Source organism: Cyprinodon tularosa, unplaced genomic scaffold, assembly GCF_016077235.1.
Source record: "Cyprinodon tularosa strain WSP-4 unplaced genomic scaffold, ASM1607723v1 ctg91, whole genome shotgun sequence".
Lineage (NCBI taxonomy): Eukaryota > Metazoa > Chordata > Actinopteri > Cyprinodontiformes > Cyprinodontidae > Cyprinodon > Cyprinodon tularosa.
In genome coordinates, this window is record NW_024039685.1 from 734,743 (window position 1) to 748,020 (window position 13,278).

The window sequence follows — 13,278 nt, forward strand, 5'->3', positions numbered from 1 at the left end:
CCCCCCCCCACAACTCCTTATCTGCAGCGATCATCTGCGTCTGTTGCCTGAGAATCCTCAGATAAACACAGCAGTGCAGAACTGACAGCAGCAAAGATGGAAAAGCCTGTTATTTATTCCCCTGACATTTCACCAGCCTGAAGCCAAGTCATACACTCGGCACAAAACAAGATTATATGTTGAGCGTGGTGAATTGGCTTGTGTGTCTGTCTCAGCTTTTTCTCATCGCCTTGTAGATTCTAGATGTTACTTTCTTAATTACCTGAGTTCATTTTTGTGACTCTACCCAAGTTTAAGTGTTTCTGCTATTTACGTTGAATAATTGGGAGCTTTCTCTCTGTTGCTCTCAGGTGTAAAACCGGTGCATCAGAGTGGAATCCCTTCCTGATCACAGCCGTCAGGAAGGCCTTTACTCAGCAGAGAGCGAGTTCCTGCCAGACGAACAAGCCCAGGTAAATGTTACCGCTTGCAGAGAAAGCTTACAAGACAGAAATGCAGGTGAAAAGCAGAGTGGTTTTAAAATTATTTATATTATATGAAATACAAACGCAAGACTGAATGCTATATATGCTATTCTGCATCGCCTCGAGCATCTTGTTTCCCCCAGAGCCACCTTATAGCTCTAGCAACTCTGGAAAATGTTGCTCTTTGGACTCATGGATTTCAGGTCCTGATTCTAAATCCCCTTCTTAAGATGTGTTAACAGCATGGCCACAGTGTGACAAATGAACTTCTAAAACCCAGTTTTCCACTTTCCTCAGGGTAATTCGTTCCCATCACTCTTAGTGGCATAGAAATGTTTCTTTTTTTAAATAGCCCTCCAGTAGCCCTTCAGATGCCCTACACTCCCTGTTTCTGTTTAAGCTGATGTATAACTGATGCATGACTAGATAATAATCACCGTGTCTGATTCACTTTAAAATTGTTCTTCGGGCTTCTTCGCTAAATGGCAGAGGACAACACATATCCAGAGATCCTGAGGTCTAATGTTGGCTCTATGCTGCTGCAGCTGTCAGAACTGGGCAGTAGATGATGTCCACTTTGACTTGATGGACCCTCCAGCTTAGCTAGTAATACTGCAGACATTTTAAACAAGAGGTTCCCTGCAGAAATGACTAAAGTTATGATTTTCATTTGTTGCATTTATAAGGTAAATGAGGAGCAATCCAGAAGAAAGATCCAGGAAGGTGATTTACAATTAAACCTCCATTAACAGCAAAGTTGCAATTGGAATAGTTTAGATAAAAGCACAATAAGAGTTAAAATGGCCGAATTCAAGTGAAGACATTAACATTGGCATTACAAGTTACTCTCTCTCTCTCTTTATAATTTTTCACAGCCTTGTTTCTTTGTCTGCCATTTGAAATTTAGAAAAATACATTAAGGTTTGTTTGTAACTTGATAAAGTTTAGAATGTTTTCAGAACTACAAATACTTGCATTGGAAAAATTGGGTAGTTTTTCATCAGATTCAAGCTGCATTCTGATAACGCAGAGACATACTATAAGACAAACAATTCCTTCTGATTTATGTCAGCTAAAAGATAAATCCAAAGCAAATAGTCGGGAAAGGGATCCCCTTCTATAACTGTGACCCGCATGGACATTTTAACTTTGGTAAAGATCTAAGGTCTAAAAACAGGAAGCAACATCTTTGCTATTTTTCTTTGTAGTTTTAATTCCAACCTTTTCTATAACATTGCCAGCACTCAGTGAGCGGAGGATAGACATCAAGAAACCTTTTCTATCCTTCTCCATACTGGTTTTCTGCACTTTATTATTAGCTTAACTTCTTTACTTTACCACTTTGTGTTTTTTCTTCTTTTTTTTTGCCTTTCTTGATAAACTATAAAATATGTTTGGAGTAGTCAAAGTGGATCTAAAACAGAGTCTATGCCTAATTTAGGTATCAGGTTATTGCATGTTCTAATGGATGTATTTTGAGATCCTGATAAAAAACCACCCATCTTCCCCTATTGCTACGCTCCAATCCCTCCCTCCTCCCTCCCCTCGCCATAATATAGTTTTCATCTCACCTCTGAGATTAAACCCATCTCTCCCCGTCCACTGTGGCAAACGCCATTTGGAGAATGAAATTGGTTACATCAATAGCAGCACTATCACCTTAGCAATTGCCTTCCCTTTATATTCCTTCAGTGAAACGTGACTGACCTCCAACACTATGCTCACATCTTTCACAAAAAAGCACAGGTATGCATCAACATATCTGATTGGCCTTGTCTGTGGAGTCTTAACTGGGAACAGTGGGGTGAAGGTAAAAAAAAGGGAGGGGGGTAACCTCTTTTATTTATTTGATCCACTCAGGGCAGAAGGTCTCTCCTGGAGTATCTTATGTACACGCTTGTAGTTGGAGCTACTTGGTTGCAGCAAATTAAACCGGACTTAAGAGTTCTTAGACCAGTTTTATAACATTTGTAATATTTTCAGTGGATCACTGTGCTTACATTGTTCTTCTGAGAAAATGCCCAATATTGACTGAGGGAATTGATTAATATACAGAATAAACCTTTCATGATGAAGCGTTTTTGTCCAAATTATTGCTTTTATTTATAGATGAGTAGGTTTAAGTTAAAAAAAAATAAAAGTGATGACTGAATCTGATTTTTGCAGCTGACACTTTTAAGCTTCTAAACTAGGAAAAAACTGTTTTAGATAAATCTCTCCTCAAAATAGAAGCAACATTCCTTCTCTTCCTGAATTACTTTCAAGCAACACAAGAATGTCCCATTGTTGATCTAAACCTCAGCTTTGACTTGGTAAATAATTGAAAAAAGCAGCTATGTAGACAGGGAAAAAGGTGACATGGAACATGACTTGGCTGGGCAGTAATTATTGTCCCAGTGACATTTAAGAGTTTAGCCTTTAGAGGCAGCAGTGATTTCTCCTCCCACTCAGTGCAGGTGGTGGGAAACAAAAGGACCCTAACTAAATTAACATCTCTGTTGGATAATCTCTCCCACCCCATGCATGAAGCTGTTGTTGAACTGGAGAGCTCCTTTAGTGACAGACTGCTGCACCCTAAATGCTCCAGTGAGCGTTATCACAGATCCTTCCTCTCAGCAGCTGGAATACATCATAACCATCACAGTGCCCAACAACCTTAATAAGTTGTTACATTCATGCTGATTTTTGCACAGTCTAGTTAAATAACATGCTGCTGTCATTTTGCATCTCTGGTGTTGCTGCTATTTTCCATATCCATTATTGTAAAAATTGTATTGATTATTTATTCTCCAGATACAGGGTATTTATATGTAAAAACACTGTACAGTACAGTATTTCATTTCTTTTTTACTTTGTCTCTCATTCTGTTATTTTTATATACTTTCTAAGGTCCACATTGTGTGACCACTTGCTATAATCTTTTGCTGCTGCTGTAACACCACAATTTCCCCATTGTAGGACAATACAGGGATTTTCTATTTCTACTCTATTTTCTATTGTTGTATTACATCACACACAATGTTTTTTATTAATTGATTAATAAAAATATATGTGATTTCATCAATTAATTTAGATATCTTGTTCATTGATCCATCCATCCATCCATTATCTGACACGCTTGTCCCGAGTGGGGTCTCAAGGGGTGCTGGTGCCTATCTCCAGCAGTCAATGGGCGAGAGGCGGGGTACACCCTGGACAGGTCTCCAGTCCATCGCAGCTTGTTCATTCAAAAATTGCCTATATTATAGTGGGTCTTAATGAAACAGACCAACAGAAAATATGTAATTTTTATTGTTCTCTACAAATTTACAGTAAACATGAAAACATTTGCCTGTAAACATTTAGAAATTACAGCTTTTGATATTTGTTTGCTAACTTCTAAAGTTTAGGTGGTCTTTAAATCTACAGCTTGTAATTTACAAATTGTGTGCCTCCATAAATGTGAGACCCGCTCTTATTTAATCATAAAAAGCAATATCTAAACATAAAGATTGAGACTTTCAGTACGTGGGTGAAAATGAGTAACATACTTATGTATAATATATTACATCTATGTCAGATAAATCCCTGTAATTACTACACACTATAGCTTTAAATATTCCTTTTTGAAAGTCTTGCCAAGGATTTTCCATTTAGGTTTGGACTTGCTTTGATCTATTATGTTGTTCTTTCAGCTGCATGTTTAGGGTGGTTGCTCTATATGTATTTCTATCAACCCTTTTATCAGGTGTGACCATCTTCCTTGTCCTTGCTGAAGTAAAGCATGCCCACACGCTGTTGCTGTGACCTGGTATCTTTGTGGCGTTGGTATATTGAAGGTGTTGTGCCATGTTAATATTCCGCCGCGCAGCAAAAGGCCAGAAATTTCCATCTCATTTTGGTCTCACTGTCTTCCAAATGTTTGCTATCTCTTCTATGTCATTTGTGTAAGGCTCCTTATGGTTTTTTTTTCTGAAATAGCTTCGTTCATCCAGCACTTTGCTCGACTGTATTCATTTTCCTGGTGACATTTCCAAAATGCGCCTTTCAGAGCCGATGTGGTTCAATGTACCTTTAGCCTTTTTTGGCTCATTGATTTCAACCCGGGTTAATATATCGGATTCTTCTCTGTTGAGCAAGTTGATGTTTGCTTTCTGATGAGTCGCGTTATGTTTAGATTGAATTTCCACGCTGGTTCTTCTTGCTAGCTGTACATGGAAATCCGATTTTCACCTTTTGCTCAGCCCAGCACCAGCCCCTCAGAATGGTAAGTAATCTGGCCGACATTCACTGCGTGGAGGTTAGAAAATGTAAAAAGTAGCTTTGATAGACTAAATCAATATTTGTTAATCATAAAAGCCCACCTCCCTGTTGTTTGAAATTGAATTTTTTTTTTCCAGAAGCACTTGAGAGAAATGAAAGCGGGCGAACACCAGAGTCGGTGTTTGAAGCTAATTTTCAGTTAACATGCAACTGGTCATTAGGCTTCAGCTCCGAGAAGGCAAAGGTCAATAATTGCATCTGGAGGAGAAATCTTTTAACCAAACGGTGGAAGCCTTTTGTGTTTAAGCATTAAGTAGAAAGTTCCCCTGTAATTACATTAGTTGTTTGGGATTGCCGGAGTGGAGGATGAAAAATGAGCTCTGCCATGATTGCTTCTCTGCATCGCCGCTGTTCAACGTAACTCTGGCCATCACATAACTGGAGTCATCTCATTCTGATTCCCCTCATGCATCCGGCTGCCAAATCTGCCAACTGCTTCCATTTAAGTGTTTGTTTCTTTTCTTAAAAGGCGTTTGTCTTCTATTAAAGCTCAGACTACAACAGGTGATGGAAGTGTTTTCTCCTTTTTTTTTCTCTTTCTTAATGCCAGTGCTCTGTTAGTCTGGTTTGTTTCTCAATAAGAGAAATACTCTGCTTCTGTAAACAGAGACAGATGGGTTTTATGATTAACAATACATGTAAGTAATCAAACCTTATAACAGTCTTAGTATACATTTATAACTACACAACCAAGACTTATTCAGTTCTATTCTTAAAACCACAACAAAAAGCATAGCTTCTGTACAGACATTCAACTCAGTGCTCCCTCTGTCAGAATAATTGGCAAGAGGGAAATTTTAAGTGGGACAATAACACTGCCATCCAGATGTTGCTTTAGTACGTAAACAACATATAACAAAGACAGGCGTGACAGTTCATGTAGGGGACACAGCGCACATGTAGAAGAAAGTGCTTCACATGTGGCAGGAAACCAACAACTCATGCACCCGGAGCTACATATGGTTTTGGCAGCATCGTAATGTGGGAATGGGTTTCATGAACAAGTGAAAAGAATGGTTGAAGCATTGAAGTTAGCTTTGGAGCAATCATAATTTTTTTTTTTTTTTTTTAAAGCTACCAAAGGCTTGACACTTGGATGAGGTTCACCTCCAGCATCATAAAAAAAAAAAAAACATGGTTTAAATTAAATGCAAATTCATTTTACAGATGCGAATAAATAAATAATAATAATTTAACTTTATTGATCTCACATTGGATAAATCTATCTCTGTAGTTGACCCATCCCTTTGGGGTGTAGTGGGCTGCCATTGTGCGGCGCATGGTGAGTAGTGTGGGGTTAAGGGTCTTGCTCAGGGACCCAGAGTGCAGGCTGTGGGGATCGAACTGAGTACTTGCACTGCTCTAACCACCAGGCCAACCTGCCCTATACGGCAGATTCTGGCTATTTCTTGGGCATCTATTTGGGTAATGTAAAGGAAGAAAATATTCTAACATAGTTAACTTTGGAAAAAGGTTGGCTTTTCATTTTCTTCCCTCTCCAGGTCCACCCGGCGAGCTGCGTTTGGTAATATGAAAATCAGCAAGGCGTGTTGACATCACAGAATTACAGAGTTTAATCCAATATAAGACAATGCATAAACTTAGAAATAAGACAATGCACAAACCTACACCAGAAACTGCAGAACAACAGAGACATACATTCCATTACCTGACATAGGAGGAAAGAAAGCAAAGACGTACAAGACATCTTTGGAGAGTTTGCAAGAGCAAAATCTGATCTGTAACTTCTATTTAGAAAGCTTTATCCTCTTGTATCTAATCCATTCAAAAAGGGCTGGCCCTCGGTCCTCCAACCAAAAGCCATCTCTGACACTGCCTAAAACTTTACCTAATTTACTGCAAACATCTGGGGTCATTTGCTTCTTTGTTTTAACAAGAAAAGGCGGAAAGCTTGTCCTGGCATCTAAAATTCTTAGGGTCATAAAACACAAGATAAGCTTCCACAGACAGCTTGTGGAATGCGGGGGGCCTCACCATCCCTGGTTGTTTATTCTGGAAGACTTTTGACCTTCTGTAAACCAAGCAGAAATCTCTCCTGCAGGCTTAACTGTTATTCACCCCCCAGGAGATACTCATTTTATGGTATGGTGCTCTAAATACTTACCCATTAGTAGTTTTAAATCATTAACACAGCCTTGTTCAAAATTAAGAAATATGTTCAAGTGAGAGTGTTTACACATGCCATAAGATTAACTGTATTAAAGTCTAAAAAATAATCATTTTTCTTTAACAGTCCCCGTTTTGAGGTCTGAGACATACAGACCTCACAAATAAAATGATTAAGCCTTCTAATAGAGGAACCAAAAAACTATTTAGTATACTAAAAAACTAAAACATTAGCCCAATTATATAACAGTCCCCTTTTCAGACAGAACCTCCTAGCTCCACTGCCAGGTCATATGTCTGAAGCTGAACTCCAGTATCTAAACTTATCAAATGTATCTTGCGCTGTCCAACAATTTAATACTCACCTGATGAACCACAAAATTTTAACCAGTAAAAACTAAACTAAAAATACATTTCACTTATCAAACATGAAAAATCATAAAACTCAGTTATGTCAATAGAAGAAAACACACAATAGAAATATCAGCCCAAGTATAAAATTAGAAAACCAGAGCAAGATATCTCGAAATTGCTAAAAAATGCTCAGCAGACTTAAAAGACAATACTCGCCACAAAAATTACAATTTGTCAATACAAAACAATAACAACATAAAAAAATACATCATAAACACATAAAAATTACAAAAGACCTTTTTTTCTTTTTTTTCACAATTCAACAATAAGAAGTTAGAGTTCGTCTCTATGCTCCTTCGATAGTCTTTCAAAAATGAATATGAATTCTTCGTCAGGAAACGATCCAAAAATACGTGCAAAAAGAAACGAATGTTCTTGAAGAGTTCGCAAAAACGAAAACACGCAATAAAAAGAAGATAAGTTAATGATGATCTTGTAGCTGGATCCTTCACGTGTTCCTCCTCGGTTGTAAACCTCAGGTTTTCCACCTGAGTGTCCGTTGCTCACTGAAAATTGGAGTATTATGCCAATTTAACAGTGAGTTTAAGGAGAGGGTGCAATCTCCTTTTCTCAATGGAAGGACACCGGAACAGGATTATTGTGCCTGTCTGGGCCTTTTAAGCCTTGTAATTCAGGAAAATGAAGTGGTTTTGGCAGACTTCTGCCCGGAAATGCAGATCCTCCTCCGCGCTGTGATGGCCCTCAGACACTCCTCGACCGCAGGTTGAGACTGTAGATTCTCCTGTATGCCCTGCAGCGTGCGCCGTGGCTCCTCAGCTGATGTGCACTGACTCCAATGGAACCACGTGTCTCCTTCTCTCTTGTAGACGGACAGCATGAGATGTACTCTCCACGACTCGGTATGGTCTGGCGAAGCGAGGTTCAGACCACTTTCTTTTGATGACCATCAGGCGCACCCAGTCGATTCCCCGAACTGATCCCGAGCCTGGACGTTCCTGTGACGTCTGGTATTTTGTAAATTCCGCTGCCAGGACCTGTAACTCATTGAAGAAATCTTTATGAGATAAATGTGCAAGCTTACCTTTCCATCCTGGAATGCGGGTAGCAGGTCCTGGAAACATCCGTCCTGTCTGGAGCTCATATGGAGAGAACCCTGTTGATTGGTTAATGATTGATCCTACACTTTATGACAGCTTCACTGTCTTCCTTTTGTAGTATAAATCTGCTACTTTGGAGTTGTATTTTATCAATCCTTTGACCCTCTTTTTATATAAGGCCTACATGAGAAATGAAAGTTTCCTATCATGTTAAACCCAAAACTTAACTGTATTTTAGAAGCAGTTCCATAACTGTTAATTTGTAAATCTCCAATTTAGACCAATTTAATTTCAATCATCATATTTTCTATTTTTTAAAACCTTAAAGAATGATCAGCCTGCTTTACATGAGTCACTAAATATCAAAAATGACCTACTTTATTCCAATCATATTTTAAATCCCAAAAATTTCAACCATTTTTACCTTTGATCCATTTATTCATTTGAAAACCTATTTATAAAATATTTAATTGAATAATGTATTACCCTTTTTATATTGTTTATCAATTATCAATGCCTTTTCAGTTTTGGAGAGAGATTCAATACAGCTAAATTTATTAAATGATGTAAATCTTTAGTTTAGACCTTCCTGGATGTCTTAGTTAAACAACTTATTTTAAATCATATGAATAGAGATGCAACAATCCAATGATCACCTTCCTTAGTTTAAGAAACACTATTTTATGTAAATTATTTGATAGTCAATATTTTGTTTAGTATATTCAATTTATACATTTTACTTATTTCATATCCAAATAGTTAGCTCATCTTTAATGCTGGTAATACACCGTAAAACATTTAATGTATTTTGATTTAACTTCAATAACCTCTTTTTCCGAAAAGTAAATGCAGATATCCAAACTAAAAATTTGCCTATCAGATCAATTCCATTCATGTCCCCCTGTCTCTATAACAGAACCCAATTTTTCTGTCATAGAATAACAATAAAAATCCCATACAATCATTTTAGAAAGAAATCCCCAAACACCCCTAATTTAGCCTCATGTAACACAGTTGGGTTTTCAATTCAAAATGGTTTTTCCCCGATGCTGTTACAAAACTGGGGACCAAAAAAACCCCAATCAAAAAAATTCTAATGTTTGATTAAATTTATGAAATCAAAAACAGAACTTGGTTGCATTTGCCAGTAAACTCAATAGACAAACCCTCAAACCCTTTAACACCTTTAAATTTTAAATTCCCTTTAAATTTAAAAAATTTGTTTTATGAAAAGGTGGGCCCCTGTACTATGTAAAATTTAAAAAAATTTGTCTTTTCTTAGTAGAAAGAAGGTAAACACAATTTTCCCCCAAATTTAAAATATAGTTAAAAAATTTTAATTTCAATGTTGGGCCCTGCCCCTTCTTTAAGGGAGGAAAAAGGAAAAAAAACACACTAGCATTTTTGTGGACCAACAAAAGGGGGAACCCCTGGAGGAATGCAGTGTGTAAAAAGTTTGGGGCCCCAACCCCAAAGCCCTTGTAAAACCCCTGACCCAGGAAAAAGGGATTTTCCTTTAACACTTAGAATTACACTGCAGGGGTGCCCGGACATGAAGACACCCGGGCGCATCAGTGTTTTTCTAAAAAAAAAAAGAGAAACTTTGGGATCCCAAAATCCCAAAAATTTAAAGAAAAGAAAAATTTTCAAAATTACCCAAATTGTTGTTGGCAACCCCTTTTCTAATTTTCCAAATAACTGAAGGGAAACCCCAGGGTTTGGGGTTTGGGGGGTTTACAAGATCAGAGGTGGAAATTCCCGGATAAAAATGAGAACCCCCAAAAAAAAGGACCCCCACTGGCGACTTGCCTGCCCCCTTTAAAACTGCTGAATAAAAAGGGTCCCAGAATAGCAGTCATTCCTGGGGTGCAGAAAAAATATGGATTTCAGTTCCCCCCTTTGATGAACTTTGGTCAGCCCTTTTGTGGTGACAGAGCAGGAATAGAACCCGCCCGACCCGTCATCTACTGAAAACCCCGTCCGGGGGTTTTGGGGAAAAAGCTTGATTTTGTTTGGGCCCGACTTTACTGCTTTATTTCCCCGCCATTTGAAGACTCCCCCAGATAACGCTTTAGGGCCCCTTTTTTTTTCAGCCCGGATGAAAAGCAACAGTCAAAGGGGACATCTTTTTGCCCGGTTCCTTTTTGAGGGGCACTTTGCAATTTAGTTTCAGCAAACCTTTATGTACAGCAGGAGAAACAAATTCGCTTTCACCTTTACCTTCGTAAACGCTCAACGGTTCGGCCCTTTTATCAAAGTCCAGCAGAAAATGGGTAGTTCGGCTTCTTTTGTCTTTTTTCACAACAACAGCGGCCCCGGGTGCGGGTTTTTTTAAGAAGATCCCTTCAAATACATCTTTCCCCTGATCTCTGAGTTAAAAGACCCTTCCCCCAAGATTGCCTTAAGTGAAGGAAGGAGAATGCCAGGGGAAAAAAATTAAAAAGTAAATTTAAAAAACCAAAAAATTATATTTGCCAAAATTTTGGTTTTCTTTTTTAAAATTTATAAAAAAAAAATTTTTCTTGTGAAGCCTCCTCCCGTTTTGGCGCTAGTTTGGTTTTTTGGGTTTTAGCACAAAAAGGCCCCAAATGCCCCCCAAAACCTGAATGCAAAAAAAGTAAAAGAAAATAGAAAATTTGTTAAAATGGTTTTAAAGATTCGGCTGGTTTCCAGAAAATTAAAAAAAAAAGAAAACTTAAATGTTAAAAATAATAAAGTCAATACCTCGAAAGACATTTTACTTTTGTTGTGCCAAATTTCAAACTTACAAATTTTAAAAATCACAACCCCAAAAAAATCATTAAAGAATTAGAACAAAAATTTAAAAAGGGCCCAAATTTGTACTTATAAAAGTTTGTGGGTGGAATTGCCCTTGGTCAAATTAAAATTTTTGAATTGCATATTTTTTCTACTATTCCAAACATCCTTATCATTGTCCCGCTTCCCGAAAAAAGTCCTATTTTTAAAATTTCGAAATCCCTTTACATTTTTTCTGAAAATTTATACCGTTTTAACCAAAATTTTCCCCCAAAATTAACCCAAATTTTTCCAACCCCAACCCGTAAAATAATCAAAGTCAGCAGTGATGCGAAAAAACTTATTTAACAATTTTAAATGTAAATAGGAAAATGGCTTTGTGTTATTTGAAACCCTTCAATTTGAAAATGATCAAATCTAATTTTTGTAGAAGCTTTTATTTCACTTTAAACCCTATTGTTTGTAAAGCGGAAGGCCAATGAAAACTACATTAAAGAAATTTTCCCTAAAATTTACTATTGGGTTTAAACGGAAAAAAAATCAACAATTTTGATTAACAATTTTTCCATTAACCAATATCCAAAAATTTTAAACCCGGAATTAGGGGCTATTTGCTTCTCCCCCCCGTTGATATTTTAAAATTCTTATTTGAAAAAAATTTTGGAATCTAGTCACCCTTTTAATTTTTTAAATTTTCTTGGGAAAAAAAAAATATTAAAAATGTTCCACCCTTTCTCCAAATTAAACCATCTAGTATTAAAAATATAGCTTTAGATTATGTAAATTTTCAAAGGGTTTTCCCTCTGAAGGGTTTTTCTTTTAATTAAAAATTCCCCCTTTGTTTTCTTATTTCCAAAAGAAAAACCAATTTAGAGGTTTGGGAAAAACAAAAATGGAAAAAAACTTACCCCCATTATTTCTTAAAATTTCAAAATGTCCAATTTGTCACCCCATAATTATAAAATAAAAAGTTTATTTTTTTAGGGAAATTTTGGTTAGTTTGTTGGTTTTTGTTTGTCAAAAATGGTTAAACCCCAATTTCCTAATAAATTACCCTCTATTGCTTTAAGCCAAGGTGAAATTTTCGTTTTTATATTAAAATTTTACTGACAAGCGATGATTTCAGTTCAAACCCGATTGTTTACACCAAAATTTTGAAATGGGCCTTTTCCTTAAAAGGGCCTTTTAAAGCAGTTTTAATAAAAAATATTTATGAAACAAAACCCTTTAAATGTACCTAAATAGGGTTAAAAAAAAGAAAAAAAATCCCCAAGCTACAAAAATAAAATGAAAGGGATATTTTAAAAGGGGAAAACCCAAAACCCATCAAAGGCCCCTCTGCCCTTTTCACATTCACTCTCATTCAACTCAAGCAAGGGCTCATCAAACATTGTAAGGAAAAATGCAGGTTTACCCCGTTTTCCAACCAAAATTCATCCTGTAAAAAACTTAAAAAACCAAAAAATTATAACAAAAATGGTTTAAAAAAAAATTTAATTTAAAAAAAACTTATTATCCCAATAGTTCTAATTTTGTTCCGTTTTGGTGAACCCTTTTTTAAAAACTCAAAATTATACACAAAAACCCGGGGATTTCATTGGGTAGCCCGTTAATTTTAAAAGGCTACCCAGGCCCCTGTAGGAAAAACCCCAAAAAAATTCATGTTTTTTCAAAGGGAATATGCGGGAAAAGGGCTGCACAAGAAAAATCGGGCCTACAAGAAAAAAAAGTCCTTATTTGTGTTTAACATGTCCCAATTAACAGTGTAGAAAACACTGTTTACGCAGAAAAAAAAAATCCCTTTGTTCTCATTTTTGTTCTCTTACAATCAAGGGGGGGTGTTCCATTCCCGTCAGGAAAACCTTTGAAATTTAAGTGTTTTTCAATGTTACAGTATTATAATAAAAAAAAAAAAAAAAATTGGATCTTCCGTGGGCCCCCGCCTGGGGAAAAAATGCAATTTCTTTTCACCCGCTGAGAAAGGAAAACAAAAAATCTGGGAAAATTTTTTTTTGTAACTTTTCATTTCAACTCCAAAAACACAGTTTCTAAGAGTAATTTACCCCTCAAAAATTCCAAGAACCTGAAACCCTTGGTTTTTTTTGGAAAAGGAAAGCATACAAAATGAAAAACTTCCCAAAATTTTCAAAAAAAGG

The 13,278-nt window shown here is 36.7% G+C and overlaps 1 pseudogene; it reads left to right on the forward strand.

Annotated features, from left to right (window-relative positions):
- The window catches only part of LOC119776116, a 60,085-nt pseudogene that overhangs the window by 23,621 nt on the left and 23,186 nt on the right, over window positions 1–13,278 (forward strand).